This window comes from Amia ocellicauda, unplaced genomic scaffold (genome assembly GCF_036373705.1).
Source record: "Amia ocellicauda isolate fAmiCal2 unplaced genomic scaffold, fAmiCal2.hap1 HAP1_SCAFFOLD_41, whole genome shotgun sequence".
In the NCBI taxonomy this organism is placed as follows: Eukaryota; Metazoa; Chordata; class Actinopteri; order Amiiformes; family Amiidae; genus Amia; species Amia ocellicauda.
The window spans coordinates 557,501-573,270 of record NW_027102981.1 but is presented as its reverse complement, the minus strand read 5'-3'; the positions used below and the strand labels follow the sequence as shown (position 1 = coordinate 573,270).

Sequence of the window (15,770 nt, the reverse complement as noted above, 5' to 3'; positions counted from 1 at the left end):
GCACTCAATTACAGCTGTTTTATCAAGACAAATGTGTTCGTTTTGTAAAATATAGTTCCGGTCTGGTGTGGCACCCCAGCTAACGCACAACGTTGCCACAACGTGGCATATTAGCAGGGACTGTCTGCGGCGCGCTGGTGTGTCCCGGGCTTTAGAGTAGAGAGACAGTTCAACTGTAAGTATGAACGGCAGAAACGGATATTGCCATCCCTTTAAGTAGAGCGTCAGGGACAGCCTCCCTGGCTTACGGCCATACTAGCCTGAATACGCCCGATCTCGTCCGATCTCGGAAGCTAAGCAGGCTCGGGCCTGGTCAGTACTTGGAATGGAGACCGCCTGGGAATACCAGGTGCTGTAAGCTTTTGCATCTTTTACACACCAGAGCGCGACAAATCACGAGTTTTAACTTTGGATACACGCAATTTCATCATTATTTCAGATTTGACTTCCCCAAATACACAGGCATACAATAGATCTTGTTCTCCAACGTAAACGGTCCCTAGTAACTAGGGTACATTCGTAAATAAATTGAGCATCATGGCTAGAAGTGACTAAATGTTGCCTAATCTTTCTCATCGAGAAATGACACAATTACAGCAACACAAAAAGGAACTCCACCGGACAAAGATCAGTGCTCACAAGGAGCCTCATTCAACACACACAGTTCCATTCCCATTCATGCAAAGCACGAAAGTGTAAAACTTGGGAACATACTTGAGAGCAAAGATCACATTCAATCTCATTCAAGGCACGGATGTGAATGCAACGGGATGAAATTACTGAAATGATGCCTGCCCTCGAACTGTGATGATGGACTACCCGACTCGCCAATAATATTGGGTTCTGGTGTATTGAAATACAGGAGCTGCTGGATTTGTGTGTTTTCTTACCCCCTCACCATAGTTTGTCAAATGTTTAAACAACTGAACTTATATTCAAGGTTTGTTTCTCTTCATATGTTTTACTGGTTTACATTTGTCTCAGCAACCTGTTGAATGATTCTTCTGCTTTCAAAACAAAATGACAACAGGATGAATGCACACACTTGAAAATACAATACATGCAATGTTATGCATCATAGTGATGCAACCTCCTTTCAGTTTCATACTGCATGTCAATTGAAATCCTTACTGAAATGCACACCTTCTCAAGATTGCGCTTGACTGGCGTGTCAGGCACTCAAATACAGCTGTTTTATCAAGACAAATGTGTTCGTTTTGTAAAATATAGTTCCGGTCTGGTGTGGCACCCCAGCTAACGCACAACGTTGCCACAACGTGGCATATTAGCAGGGACTGTCTGCGGCGCGCTGGTGTGTCCCGGGCTTTAGAGTAGAGAGACAGTTCAACTGTAAGTATGAACGGCAGAAACGGATATTGCCATCCCTTTAAGTAGAGCGTCAGGGACAGCCTCCCTGGCTTACGGCCATACTAGCCTGAATACGCCCGATCTCGTCCGATCTCGGAAGCTAAGCAGGCTTGGGCCTGGTCAGTACTTGGATGGGAGACCGCCTGGGAATACCAGGTGCTGTAAGCTTTTGCATCTTTTACACACCAAAGGGCGACAAATCACGAGTTTTAACTTTGGATACACGCAATTTCATCATTATTTCAGATTTGACTTCCCCAAATACACAGGCATACAATAGATCTTGTTCTCCAACGTAAACGGTCCTTAGTAACTAGGGTACATTCGTAAATAAATTGAGCATCATGGCTAGAAGTGACTAAATGTTGCCTAATCTTTCTCATCGAGAAATGACACAATTACAGCAACACAAAAAGGAACTCCACCGGACAAAGATCAGTGCTCACAAGGAGCCTCATTCAACACACACGGTTCCATTCCCATTCATGCAAAGCACGAAAGTGTAAAACTTGGGAACATACTTGAGAGCAAAGATCACATTCAATCTCATTCAAGGCACGGATGTGAATGCAACGGGATGAAATTACTGAAATGATGCCTGCCCTCGAACTGTGATGATGGACTACCCGACTCGCCAATATATTGGGTTCTGGTGTATTGAAATACAGGAGCTGCTGGATTTGTGTGTTTTCTTACCCCCTCACCATAGTTTGTCAAATGTTTAAACAACTGAACTTATATTCAAGGTTTGTTTCTCTTCATATGTTTTACTGGTTTACATTTGTCTCAGCAACCTGTTGAATGATTCTTCTGCTTTCAAAACAAAATGACAACAGGATGAATGCACACACTTGAAAATACAATACATGCAATGTTATGCATCATAGTGATGCAACCTCCTTTCAGTTTCATACTGCATGTCAATTGAAATCCTTACTGAAATGCACACCTTCTCAAGATTGCGCTTGACTGGCGTGTCAGGCACTCAATTACAGCTGTTTTATCAAGACAAATGTGTTCGTTTTGTAAAATATAGTTCCGGTCTGGTGTGGCACCCCAGCTAACGCACAACGTTGCCACAACGTGGCATATTAGCAGGGACTGTCTGCGGCGCGCTGGTGTGTCCCGGGCTTTAGAGTAGAGAGACAGTTCAACTGTAAGTATGAACGGCAGAAACGGATATTGCCATCCCTTTAAGTAGAGCGTCAGGGACAGCCTCCCTGGCTTACGGCCATACTAGCCTGAATACGCCCGATCTCGTCCGATCTCGGAAGCTAAGCAGGCTCGGGCCTGGTCAGTACTTGGATGGGAGACCGCCTGGGAATACCAGGTGCTGTAAGCTTTTGCATCTTTTACACACCAGAGCGCGACAAATCACGAGTTTTAACTTTGGATACACGCAATTTCATCATTATTTCAGATTTGACTTCCCCAAATACACAGGCATACAATAGATCTTGTTCTCCAACGTAAACGGTCCCTAGTAACTAGGGTACATTCGTAAATAAATTGAGCATCATGGCTAGAAGTGACTAAATGTTGCCTAATCTTTCTCATCGAGAAATGACACAATTACAGCAACACAAAAAGGAACTCCACCGGACAAAGATCAGTGCTCACAAGGAGCCTCATTCAACACACACGGTTCCATTCCCATTCATGCAAAGCACGAAAGTGTAAAACTTGGGAACATACTTGAGAGCAAAGATCACATTCAATCTCATTCAAGGCACGGATGTGAATGCAACGGGATGAAATTACTGAAATGATGCCTGCCCTCGAACTGTGATGATGGACTACCCGACTCGCCAATAATATTGGGTTCTGGTGTATTGAAATACAGGAGCTGCTGGATTTGTGTGTTTTCTTACCCCCTCACCATAGTTTGTCAAATGTTTAAACAACTGAACTTATATTCAAGGTTTGTTTCTCTTCATATGTTTTACTGGTTTACATTTGTCTCAGCAACCTGTTGAATGATTCTTCTGCTTTCAAAACAAAATGACAACAGGATGAATGCACACACTTGAAAATACAATACATGCAATGTTATGCATCATAGTGATGCAACCTCCTTTCAGTTTCATACTGCATGTCAATTGAAATCCTTACTGAAATGCACACCTTCTCAAGATTGCGCTTGACTGGCGTGTCAGGCACTCAATTACAGCTGTATTATCAAGACAATGTGTTCGTTTTGTAAAATATAGTTCCGGTCTGGTGTGGCACCCCAGCTAACGCACAACGTTGCCACAACGTTTCGTGTTAGCAGGGACTGGCTGCGGCGCGCTGGTGTGTCCCGGGCTTTAGAGTAGAGAGACAGTTCAACTGCAAGTATGAGCGGCAGAAACGGATATTGCCTTCCCTTTAAGTAGAGCGTCAGGGACAGCCTCCCTGGCTTACGGCCATACTAGCCTGAATACGCCCGATCTCGTCCGATCTCGGAAGCTAAGCAGGCTCGGGCCTGGTCAGTACTTGGATGGGAGACCGCCTGGGAATACCAGGTGCTGTAAGCCTTTGCATCTTTTACACACCAAAGGGCGACAAATCACAAGTTTTAACTTTGGATACACGCAATTTCATCATTATTTCAGATTTGACTTCCCCAAATACACAGGCATACAATAGATCTTGTTCTCCAACGTAAACGGTCCCTAGTAACTAGTGTACATTTGTAAATAAATTGAGCATCATGGCTAGAAGTGACTAAATGTTGCCTAATCTTTCTCATCGAGAAATGACACAATTATAGCAACACAAAAAGGAACTCCACCGGACAAAGTTCAGTGCTCACAAGGAGCCTCATTCAACACACACGGTTCCATTCCCATTCATGCAAAGCACGAAAGTGTAAAACTTGGGAACATACTTGAGAGCAAAGATCATATTCAATCTCATTCAAGGCACGGATGTGAATGCAACGGGATGAAATTACTGAAATGATGCCTGCCCTCGAACTGTGATGATGGACTACCCGACTCGCCAATAATATTGGGTTCTGGTGTATTGAAATACAGGAGCTGCTGGATTTGTGTGTTTTCTTACCCCCTCACCATAGTTTGTCAAATGTTTAAACAACTGAACTTATATTCAAGGTTTGTTTCTCTTCATATGTTTTACTGGTTTACATTTGTCTCAGCAACCTGTTGAATGATTCTTCTGCTTTCAAAACAAAATGACAAAAGGATGAATGCACACACTTGAAAATACAATACATGCAATGTTATGCATCATAGTGATGCAACCTCCTTTCAGTTTCATACTGCATGTCAATTGAAATCCTTACTGAAATGCACACCTTCTCAAGATTGCGCTTGACTGGCGTGTCAGGCACTCAATTACAGCTGTTTTATCAAGACAATGTGTTCGTTTTGTAATATATAGTTCCGGTCTGGTGTGGCACCCCAGCTAACGCACAACGTTGCCACAACGTGGCATATTAGCAGGGACTGTCTGCGGCGCGCTGGTGTGTCCCGGGCTTTAGAGTAGAGAGACAGTTCAACTGTAAGTATGAACGGCAGAAACGGATATTGCCATCCCTTTAAGTAGAGCGTCAGGGACACCCTCCCTGGCTTACGGCCATACTAGCCTGAATACGCCCGATCTCGTCCGATCTCGGAAGCTAAGCAGGCTCGGGCCTGGTCAGTACTTGGATGGGAGACCGCCTGGGAATACCAGGTGCTGTAAGCTTTTGCATCTTTTACACACCAGAGCGCGACAAATCACGAGTTTTAACTTTGGATACACGCAATTTCATCATTATTTCAGATTTGACTTCCCCAAATACACAGGCATACAATAGATCTTGTTCTCCAACGTAAACGGTCCCTAGTAACTAGGGTACATTCGTAAATAAATTGAGCATCATGGCTAGAAGTGACTAAATGTTGCCTAATCTTTCTCATCGAGAAATGACACAATTACAGCAACACAAAAAGGAACTCCACCGGACAAAGATCAGTGCTCACAAGGAGCCTCATTCAACACACACGGTTCCATTCCCATTCATGCAAAGCACGAAAGTGTAAAACTTGGGAACATACTTGAGAGCAAAGATCACATTGAATCTCATTCAAGGCACGGATGTGAATGCAACGGGATGAAATTACTGAAATGATGCCTGCCCTCGAACTGTGATGATGGACTACCCGACTCGCCAATAATATTGGGTTCTGGTGTATTGAAATACAGGAGCTGCTGGATTTGTGTGTTTTCTTACCCCCTCACCATAGTTTGTCAAATGTTTAAACAACTGAACTTATATTCAAGGTTTGTTTCTCTTCATATGTTTTACTGGTTTACATTTGTCTCAGCAACCTGTTGAATGATTCTTCTGCTTTCAAAACAAAATGACAACAGGATGAATGCACACACTTGAAAATACAATACATGCAATGTTATGCATCATAGTGATGCAACCTCCTTTCAGTTTCATACTGCATGTCAATTGAAATCCTTACTGAAATGCACACCTTCTCAAGATTGCGCTTGACTGGCGTGTCAGGCACTCAATTACAGCTGTTTTATCAAGACAAATGTGTTCGTTTTGTAAAATATAGTTCCGGTCTGGTGTGGCACCCCAGCTAACGCACAACGTTGCCACAACGTGGCATATTAGCAGGGACTGTCTGCGGCGCGCTGGTGTGTCCCGGGCTTTAGAGTAGAGAGACAGTTCAACTGTAAGTATGAACGGCAGAAACGGATATTGCCATCCCTTTAAGTAGAGCGTCAGGGACAGCCTCCCTGGCTTACGGCCATACTAGTCTGAATACGCCCGATCTCGTCCGATCTCGGAAGCTAAGCAGGCTCGGGCCTGGTCAGTACTTGAATGGGAGACTGCCTGGGAATACCAGGTGCTGTAAGCTTTTGCATCTTTTACACACCAGAGCGCGACAAATCACGAGTTTTAACTTTGGATACACGCAATTTCATCATTATTTCAGATTTGACTTCCCCAAATACACAGGCATACAATAGATCTTGTTCTCCAACGTAAACGGTCCCTAGTAACTAGGGTACATTCGTAAATAAATTGAGCATCATGGCTAGAAGTGACTAAATGTTGCCTAATCTTTCTCATCGAGAAATGACACAATTACAGCAACACAAAAAGGAACTCCACCGGACAAAGATCAGTGCTCACAAGGAGCCTCATTCAACACACACGGTTCCATTCCCATTCATGCAAAGCACGAAAGTGTAAAACTTGGGAACATACTTGAGAGCAAAGATCACATTGAATCTCATTCAAGGCACGGATGTGAATGCAACGGGGTGAAATTACTGAAATGATGCCTGCCCTCGAACTGTGATGATGGACTACCCGACTCGCCAATAATATTGGGTTCTGGTGTATTGAAATACAGGAGCTGCTGGATTTGTGTGTTTTCTTACCCCCTCACCATAGTTTGTCAAATGTTTAAACAACTGAACTTATATTCAAGGTTTGTTTCTCTTCATATGTTTTACTGGTTTACATTTGTCTCAGCAACCTGTTGAATGATTCTTCTGCTTTCAAAACAAAATGACAACAGGATGAATGCACACACTTGAAAATACAATACATGCAATGTTATGCATCATAGTGATGCAACCTCCTTTCAGTTTCATACTGCATGTCAATTGAAATCCTTACTGAAATGCACACCTTCTCAAGATTGCGCTTGACTGGCGTGTCAGGCACTCAATTACAGCTGTTTTATCAAGACAAATGTGTTCGTTTTGTAAAATATAGTTCCGGTCTGGTGTGGCACCCCAGCTAACGCACAACGTTGCCACAACGTGGCATATTAGCAGGGACTGTCTGCGGCGCGCTGGTGTGTCCCGGGCTTTAGAGTAGAGAGACAGTTCAACTGTAAGTATGAACGGCAGAAACGGATATTGCCATCCCTTTAAGTAGAGCGTCAGGGACAGCCTCCCTGGCTTACGGCCATACTAGCCTGAATACGCCCGATCTCGTCCGATCTCGGAAGCTAAGCAGGCTCGGGCCTGGTCAGTACTTGGATGGGAGACCGCCTGGGAATACCAGGTGCTGTAAGCTTTTGCATCTTTTACACACCAGAGCGCGACAAATCACGAGTTTTAACTTTGGATACACGCAATTTCATCATTATTTCAGATTTGACTTCCCCAAATACACAGGCATACAATAGATCTTGTTCTCCAACGTAAACGGTCCCTAGTAACTAGGGTACATTCGTAAATAAATTGAGCATCATGGCTAGAAGTGACTAAATGTTGCCTAATCTTTCTCATCGAGAAATGACACAATTACAGCAACACAAAAAGGAACTCCACCGGACAAAGATCAGTGCTCACAAGGAGCCTCATTCAACACACACGGTTCCATTCCCATTCATGCAAAGCACGAAAGTGTAAAACTTGGGAACATACTTGAGAGCAAAGATCACATTCAATCTCATTCAAGGCACGGATGTGAATGCAACGGGATGAAATTACTGAAATGATGCCTGCCCTCGAACTGTGATGATGGACTACCCGACTCGCCAATAATATTGGGTTCTGGTGTATTGAAATACAGGAGCTGCTGGATTTGTGTGTTTTCTTACCCCCTCACCATAGTTTGTCAAATGTTTAAACAACTGAACTTATATTCAAGGTTTGTTTCTCTTCATATGTTTTACTGGTTTACATTTGTCTCAGCAACCTGTTGAATGATTCTTCTGCTTTCAAAACAAAATGACAACAGGATGAATGCACACACTTGAAAATACAATACATGCAATGTTATGCATCATAGTGATGCAACCTCCTTTCAGTTTCATACTGCATGTCAATTGAAATCCTTACTGAAATGCACACCTTCTCAAGATTGCGCTTGACTGGCGTGTCAGGCACTCAATTACAGCTGTTTTATCAAGACAAATGTGTTCGTTTTGTAAAATATAGTTCCGGTCTGGTGTGGCACCCCAGCTAACGCACAACGTTGCCACAACGTGGCATATTAGCAGGGACTGTCTGCGGCGCGCTGGTGTGTCCCGGGCTTTAGAGTAGAGAGACAGTTCAACTGTAAGTATGAACGGCAGAAACGGATATTGCCATCCCTTTAAGTAGAGCGTCAGGGACAGCCTCCCTGGCTTACGGCCATACTAGCCTGAATACGCCCGATCTCGTCCGATCTCGGAAGCTAAGCAGGCTCGGGCCTGGTCAGTACTTGGATGGGAGACCGCCTGGGAATACCAGGTGCTGTAAGCTTTTGCATCTTTTACACACCAAAGGGCGACAAATCACGAGTTTTAACTTTGGATACACGCAATTTCATCATTATTTCAGATTTGACTTCCCCAAATACACATGCATACAATAGATCTTGTTCTCCAACGTAAACGGTCCCTAGTAACTAGGGTACATTCGTAAATAAATTGAGCATCATGGCTAGAAGTGACTAAATGTTGCCTAATCTTTCTCATCGAGAAATGACACAATTACAGCAACACAAAAAGGAACTCCACCGGACAAAGATCAGTGCTCACAAGGAGCCTCATTCAACACACACGGTTCCATTCCCATTCATGCAAAGCACGAAAGTGTAAAACTTGGGAACATACTTGAGAGCAAAGATCACATTCAATCTCATTCAAGGCACGGATGTGAATGCAACGGGATGAAATTACTGAAATGATGCCTGCCCTCGAACTGTGATGATGGACTACCCGACTCGCCAATAATATTGGGTTCTGGTGTATTGAAATACAGGAGCTGCTGGATTTGTGTGTTTTCTTACCCCCTCACCATAGTTTGTCAAATGTTTAAACAACTGAACTTATATTCAAGGTTTGTTTCTCTTCATATGTTTTACTGGTTTACATTTGTCTCAGCAACCTGTTGAATGATTCTTCTGCTTTCAAAACAAAATGACAACAGGATGAATGCACACACTTGAAAATACAATACATGCAATGTTATGCATCATAGTGATGCAACCTCCTTTCAGTTTCATACTGCATGTCAATTGAAATCCTTACTGAAATGCACACCTTCTCAAGATTGCGCTTGACTGGCGTGTCAGGCACTCAATTACAGCTGTTTTATCAAGACAATGTGTTCGTTTTGTAATATATAGTTCCGGTCTGGTGTGGCACCCCAGCTAACGCACAACGTTGCCACAATGTTGCCACAACGTGGCGTGTTAGCAGGGACTGTCTGCGGCGCGCTGGTGTGTCCCGGGCTTTAGAGTAGAGAGACAGTTCAACTGTAAGTATGAACGGCAGAAACGGATATTGCCTTCCCTTTAAGTAGAGCGTCAGGGACAGCCTCCCTGGCTTACGGCCATACTAGCCTGAATACGCCCGATCTCGTCCGATCTCGGAAGCTAAGGAGGCTTGGGCCTGGTCAGTACTTGTATGGGAGACCACCTGGGAATACCAGGTGCTGTAAGCTTTTGCATCTTTTACACACCAGAGGGCGACAAATCACGAGTTTTAACTTTGGATACACGCAATTTCATCATTATTTCAGATTTGACTTCCCCAAATACACAGGCATACAATAGATCTTGTTCTCCAACGTAAACGGTCCCTAGTAACTAGGGTACATTCGTAAATAAATTGAGCATCATGGCTAGAAGTGACTAAATGTTGCCTAATCTTTCTCATCGAGAAATGACACAATTACAGCAACACAAAAAGGAACTCCACCGGACAAAGTTCAGTGCTCACAAGGAGCCTCATTCAACACACACGGTTCCATTCCCATTCATGCAAAGCACGAAAGTGTAAAACTTGGGAACATACTTGAGAGCAAAGATCACATTCAATCTCATTCAAGGCACGGATGTGAATGCAACGGGATGAAATTACTGAAATGATGCCTGCCCTCGAACTGTGATGATGGACTACCCGACTCGCCAATAATGTTGGGTTCTGGTGTATTGAAATACAGGAGCTGCTGGATTTGTATGTTTTCTTACCCCCTCACCATAGTTTGTCAAATGTTTAAACAACTGAACTTATATTCAAGGTTTGTTTCTCTTCATATGTTTTACTGGTTTACATTTGTCTCAGCAACCTGTTGAATGATTCTTCTGCTTTCAAAACAAAATGACAACAGGATGAATGCACACACTTGAAAATACAATACATGCAATGTTATGCATCATAGTGATGCAACCTCCTTTCAGTTTCATACTGCATGTCAATTGAAATCCTTACTGAAATGCACACCTTCTCAAGATTGCGCTTGACTGGCGTGTCAGGCACTCAATTACAGCTGTTTTATCAAGACAATGTGTTCGTTTTGTAATATATAGTTCCGGTCTGGTGTGGCACCCCAGCTAACGCACAACGTTGCCACAATGTTGCCACAACGTGGCGTGTTAGCAGGGACTGTCTGCGGCGCGCTGGTGTGTCCCGGGCTTTAGAGTAGAGAGACAGTTCAACTGTAAGTATGAACGGCAGAAACGGATATTGCCTTCCCTTTAAGTAGAGCGTCAGGGACAGCCTCCCTGGCTTACGGCCATACTAGCCTGAATACGCCCGATCTCGTCCGATCTCAGAAGCTAAGCAGGCTCGGGCCTGGTCAGTACTTGGATGGGAGACCGCCTGGGAATACCAGGTGCTGTAAGCTTTTGCATCTTTTACACACCAGAGGGCGACAAATCACGAGTTTTAACTTTGGATACACGCAATTTCATCATTATTTCAGATTTGACTTCCCCAAATACACAGGCATACAATAGATCTTGTTCTCCAACGTAAACGGTCCCTAGTAACTAGGGTACATTCGTAAATAAATTGAGCATCATGGCTAGAAGTGACTAAATGTTGCCTAATCTTTCTCATCGAGAAATGACACAATTACAGCAACACAAAAAGGAACTCCACCGGACAAAGTTCAGTGCTCACAAGGAGCCTCATTCAACACACACGGTTCCATTCCCATTCATGCAAAGCACGAAAGTGTAAAACTTGGGAACATACTTGAGAGCAAAGATCACATTCAATCTCATTCAAGGCACGGATGTGAATGCAACGGGATGAAATTACTGAAATGATGCCTGCCCTCGAACTGTGATGATGGACTACCCGACTCGCCAATAATATTGGGTTCTGGTGTATTGAAATACAGGAGCTGCTGGATTTGTGTGTTTTCTTACCCCCTCACCATAGTTTGTCAAATGTTTAAACAACTGAACTTATATTCAAGGTTTGTTTCTCTTCATATGTTTTACTGGTTTACATTTGTCTCAGCAACCTGTTGAATGATTCTTCTGCTTTCAAAACAAAATGACAACAGGATGAATGCAAACACTTTAAAATACAATACATGCAATGTTATGCATCATAGTGATGCAACCTCCTTTCAGTTTCATACTGCATGTCAATTGAAATCCTTACTGAAATGCACACCTTCTCAAGATTGCGCTTGACTGGCGTGTCAGGCACTCAATTACAGCTGTATTATCAAGACAATGTGTTCGTTTTGTAAAATAAAGTTCCGGTCTGGTGTGGCACCCCAGCTAACGCACAACGTTGCCACAATGTTGCCACAACGTGGCGTGTTAGCAGGGACTGTCTGCGGCGCGCTGGTGTGTCCCGGGCTTTAGAGTAGAGAGACAGTTCAACTGTAAGTATGAACGGCAGAAACGGATATTGCCTTCCCTTTAAGTAGAGCGTCAGGGTCAGCATTCCTGGCTTACGGCCATACTAGCCTGAATACGCCCGATCTCGTCCGATCTCGGAAGCTAAGCAGGCTCGGGCCTGGTCAGTACTTGCATGGGAGACCGCCTGGGAATACCAGGTGCTGTAAGCTTTTGCATCTTTTACACACCAGAGGGCGACAAATCACGAGTTTTAACTTTGGATACACGCAATTTCATCATTATTTCAGATTTGACTTCCCCAAATACACAGGCATACAATAGATCTTGTTCTCCAACGTAAACGGTCCCTAGTAACTAGGGTACATTCGTAAATAAATTGAGCATCATGGCTAGAAGTGACTAAATGTTGCCTAATCTTTCTCATCGAGAAATGACACAATTACAGCAACACAAAAAGGAACTCCACCGGACAAAGTTCAGTGCTCACAAGGAGCCTCATTCAACACACACGGTTCCATTCCCATTCATGCAAAGCACGAAAGTGTAAAACTTGGGAACATACTTGAGAGCAAAGATCACATTCAATCTCATTCAAGGCACGGATGTGAATGCAACGGGATGAAATTACTGAAATGATGCCTGCCCTCGAACTGTGATGATGGACTACCCGACTCGCCAATAATATTGGGTTCTGGTGTATTGAAATACAGGAGCTGCTGGATTTGTGTGTTTTCTTACCCCCTCACCATAGTTTGTCAAATGTTTAAACAACTGAACTTATATTCAAGGTTTGTTTCTCTTCATATGTTTTACTGGTTTACATTTGTCTCAGCAACCTGTTGAATGATTCTTCTGCTTTCAAAACAAAATGACAACAGGATGAATGCACACACTTGAAAATACAATACATGCAATGTTATGCATCATAGTGATGCAACCTCCTTTCAGTTTCATACTGCATGTCAATTGAAATCCTTACTGAAATGCACACCTTCTCAAGATTGCGCTTGACTGGCGTGTCAGGCACTCAATTACAGCTGTTTTATCAAGACAAATGTGTTCGTTTTGTAAAATATAGTTCCGGTCTGGTGTGGCACCCCAGCTAACGCACAACGTTGCCACAACGTGGCATATTAGCAGGGACTGTCTGCGGCGCGCTGGTGTGTCCCGGGCTTTAGAGTAGAGAGACAGTTCAACTGTAAGTATGAACGGCAGAAACGGATATTGCCATCCCTTTAAGTAGAGCGTCAGGGACAGCCTCCCTGGCTTACGGCCATACTAGCCTGAATACGCCCGATCTCGTCCGATCTCGGAAGCTAAGCAGGCTCGGGCCTGGTCAGTACTTGGATGGGAGACCGCCTGGGAATACCAGGTGCTGTAAGCTTTTGCATCTTTTACACACCAGAGCGCGACAAATCACGAGTTTTAACTTTGGATACACGCAATTTCATCATTATTTCAGATTTGACTTCCCCAAATACACAGGCATACAATAGATCTTGTTCTCCAACGTAAACGGTCCCTAGTAACTAGGGTACATTCGTAAATAAATTGAGCATCATGGCTAGAAGTGACTAAATGTTGCCTAATCTTTCTCATCGAGAAATGACACAATTACAGCAACACAAAAAGGAACTCCACCGGACAAAGATCAGTGCTCACAAGGAGCCTCATTCAACACACACGGTTCCATTCCCATTCATGCAAAGCACGAAAGTGTAAAACTTGGGAACATACTTGAGAGCAAAGATCACATTCAATCTCATTCAAGGCACGGATGTGAATGCAACGGGATGAAATTACTGAAATGATGCCTGCCCTCGAACTGTGATGATGGACTACCCGACTCGCCAATAATATTGGGTTCTGGTGTATTGAAATACAGGAGCTGCTGGATTTGTGTGTTTTCTTACCCCCTCACCATAGTTTGTCAAATGTTTAAACAACTGAACTTATATTCAAGGTTTGTTTCTCTTCATATGTTTTACTGGTTTACATTTGTCTCAGCAACCTGTTGAATGATTCTTCTGCTTTCAAAACAAAATGACAACAGGATGAATGCACACACTTGAAAATACAATACATGCAATGTTATGCATCATAGTGATGCAACCTCCTTTCAGTTTCATACTGCATGTCAATTGAAATCCTTACTGAAATGCACACCTTCTCAAGATTGCGCTTGACTGGCGTGTCAGGCACTCAATTACAGCTGTTTTATCAAGACAAATGTGTTCGTTTTGTAAAATATAGTTCCGGTCTGGTGTGGCACCCCAGCTAACGCACAACGTTGCCACAACGTGGCATATTAGCAGGGACTGTCTGCGGCGCGCTGGTGTGTCCCGGGCTTTAGAGTAGAGAGACAGTTCAACTGTAAGTATGAACGGCAGAAACGGATATTGCCATCCCTTTAAGTAGAGCGTCAGGGACAGCCTCCCTGGCTTACGGCCATACTAGCCTGAATACGCCCGATCTCGTCCGATCTCGGAAGCTAAGCAGGCTCGGGCCTGGTCAGTACTTGGATGGGAGACCGCCTGGGAATACCAGGTGCTGTAAGCTTTTGCATCTTTTACACACCAAAGGGCGACAAATCACGAGTTTTAACTTTGGATACACGCAATTTCATCATTATTTCAGATTTGACTTCCCCAAATACACATGCATACAATAGATCTTGTTCTCCAACGTAAACGGTCCCTAGTAACTAGGGTACATTCGTAAATAAATTGAGCATCATGGCTAGAAGTGACTAAATGTTGCCTAATCTTTCTCATCGAGAAATGACACAATTACAGCAACACAAAAAGGAACTCCACCGGACAAAGATCAGTGCTCACAAGGAGCCTCATTCAACACACACGGTTCCATTCCCATTCATGCAAAGCACGAAAGTGTAAAACTTGGGAACATACTTGAGAGCAAAGATCACATTGAATCTCATTCAAGGCACGGATGTGAATGCAACGGGATGAAATTACTGAAATGATGCCTGCCCTCGAACTGTGATGATGGACTACCCGACTCGCCAATAATATTGGGTTCTGGTGTATTGAAATACAGGAGCTGCTGGATTTGTGTGTTTTCTTACCCCCTCACCATAGTTTGTCAAATGTTTAAACAACTGAACTTATATTCAAGGTTTGTTTCTCTTCATATGTTTTACTGGTTTACATTTGTCTCAGCAACCTGTTGAATGATTCTTCTGCTTTCAAAACAAAATGACAACAGGATGAATGCACACACTTGAAAATACAATACATGCAATGTTATGCATCATAGTGATGCAACCTCCTTTCAGTTTCATACTGCATGTCAATTGAAATCCTTACTGAAATGCACACCTTCTCAAGATTGCGCTTGACTGGCGTGTCAGGCACTCAATTACAGCTGTTTTATCAAGACAAATGTGTTCGTTTTGTAAAATATAGTTCCGGTCTGGTGTGGCACCCCAGCTAACGCACAACGTTGCCACAACGTGGCATATTAGCAGGGACTGTCTGCGGCGCGCTGGTGTGTCCCGGGCTTTAGAGTAGAGAGACAGTTCAACTGTAAGTATGAACGGCAGAAACGGATATTGCCATCCCTTTAAGTAGAGCGTCAGGGACAGCCTCCCTGGCTTACGGCCATACTAGCCTGAATACGCCCGATCTCGTCCGATCTCGGAAGCTAAGCAGGCTCGGGCCTGGTCAGTACTTGAATGGGAGACCGCCTGGGAATACCAGGTGCTGTAAGCTTTTGCATCTTTTACACACCAGAGCGCGACAAATCACGAGTTTTAACTTTGGATACACGCAATTTCATCATTATTTCAGATTTGACTTCCCCAAATACACAGGCATAC

General features: G+C 43.7%; 14 non-coding genes across 14 annotated transcripts; all 14 read left to right on the top strand.

Moving 5' to 3' along the window:
* The first annotated feature begins 242 nt into the window (after window positions 1-242).
* Window positions 243-361, top strand: LOC136735326 (5S ribosomal RNA). The gene has a single exon (XR_010810943.1). It is a non-coding gene; the product is annotated as a 5S ribosomal RNA (ribosomal RNA).
* A 1,056-nt stretch (window positions 362-1,417) lies between these two features.
* On the top strand, window positions 1,418-1,536 carry LOC136735614 (5S ribosomal RNA). The gene has a single exon (XR_010811151.1). It is a non-coding gene; the product is annotated as a 5S ribosomal RNA (ribosomal RNA).
* Window positions 1,537-2,591: 1,055 nt separating this feature from the next.
* Window positions 2,592-2,710, top strand: LOC136735607 (5S ribosomal RNA). Its single transcript, XR_010811144.1, has one exon. It is a non-coding gene; the product is annotated as a 5S ribosomal RNA (ribosomal RNA).
* A 1,055-nt stretch (window positions 2,711-3,765) lies between these two features.
* Window positions 3,766-3,884, top strand: LOC136735661 (5S ribosomal RNA). The gene has a single exon (XR_010811195.1). It is a non-coding gene; the product is annotated as a 5S ribosomal RNA (ribosomal RNA).
* Window positions 3,885-4,939: 1,055 nt separating this feature from the next.
* LOC136735606 (5S ribosomal RNA) lies at window positions 4,940-5,058 on the top strand. Its single transcript, XR_010811143.1, has one exon. It is a non-coding gene; the product is annotated as a 5S ribosomal RNA (ribosomal RNA).
* Window positions 5,059-6,114: 1,056 nt separating this feature from the next.
* LOC136735264 (5S ribosomal RNA) lies at window positions 6,115-6,233 on the top strand. Its single transcript, XR_010810882.1, has one exon. It is a non-coding gene; the product is annotated as a 5S ribosomal RNA (ribosomal RNA).
* Window positions 6,234-7,289: 1,056 nt separating this feature from the next.
* LOC136735605 (5S ribosomal RNA) lies at window positions 7,290-7,408 on the top strand. The gene has a single exon (XR_010811142.1). It is a non-coding gene; the product is annotated as a 5S ribosomal RNA (ribosomal RNA).
* Window positions 7,409-8,464: 1,056 nt separating this feature from the next.
* LOC136735604 (5S ribosomal RNA) lies at window positions 8,465-8,583 on the top strand. Its single transcript, XR_010811141.1, has one exon. It is a non-coding gene; the product is annotated as a 5S ribosomal RNA (ribosomal RNA).
* Window positions 8,584-9,649: 1,066 nt separating this feature from the next.
* LOC136735250 (5S ribosomal RNA) lies at window positions 9,650-9,768 on the top strand. The gene has a single exon (XR_010810869.1). It is a non-coding gene; the product is annotated as a 5S ribosomal RNA (ribosomal RNA).
* A 1,066-nt stretch (window positions 9,769-10,834) lies between these two features.
* LOC136735998 (5S ribosomal RNA) lies at window positions 10,835-10,953 on the top strand. Its single transcript, XR_010811524.1, has one exon. It is a non-coding gene; the product is annotated as a 5S ribosomal RNA (ribosomal RNA).
* Window positions 10,954-12,019: 1,066 nt separating this feature from the next.
* LOC136735869 (5S ribosomal RNA) lies at window positions 12,020-12,138 on the top strand. Its single transcript, XR_010811395.1, has one exon. It is a non-coding gene; the product is annotated as a 5S ribosomal RNA (ribosomal RNA).
* A 1,056-nt stretch (window positions 12,139-13,194) lies between these two features.
* LOC136735602 (5S ribosomal RNA) lies at window positions 13,195-13,313 on the top strand. The gene has a single exon (XR_010811139.1). It is a non-coding gene; the product is annotated as a 5S ribosomal RNA (ribosomal RNA).
* Window positions 13,314-14,369: 1,056 nt separating this feature from the next.
* LOC136735601 (5S ribosomal RNA) lies at window positions 14,370-14,488 on the top strand. The gene has a single exon (XR_010811138.1). It is a non-coding gene; the product is annotated as a 5S ribosomal RNA (ribosomal RNA).
* Window positions 14,489-15,544: 1,056 nt separating this feature from the next.
* LOC136735773 (5S ribosomal RNA) lies at window positions 15,545-15,663 on the top strand. Its single transcript, XR_010811302.1, has one exon. It is a non-coding gene; the product is annotated as a 5S ribosomal RNA (ribosomal RNA).
* Window positions 15,664-15,770: the final 107 nt, after the last annotated feature.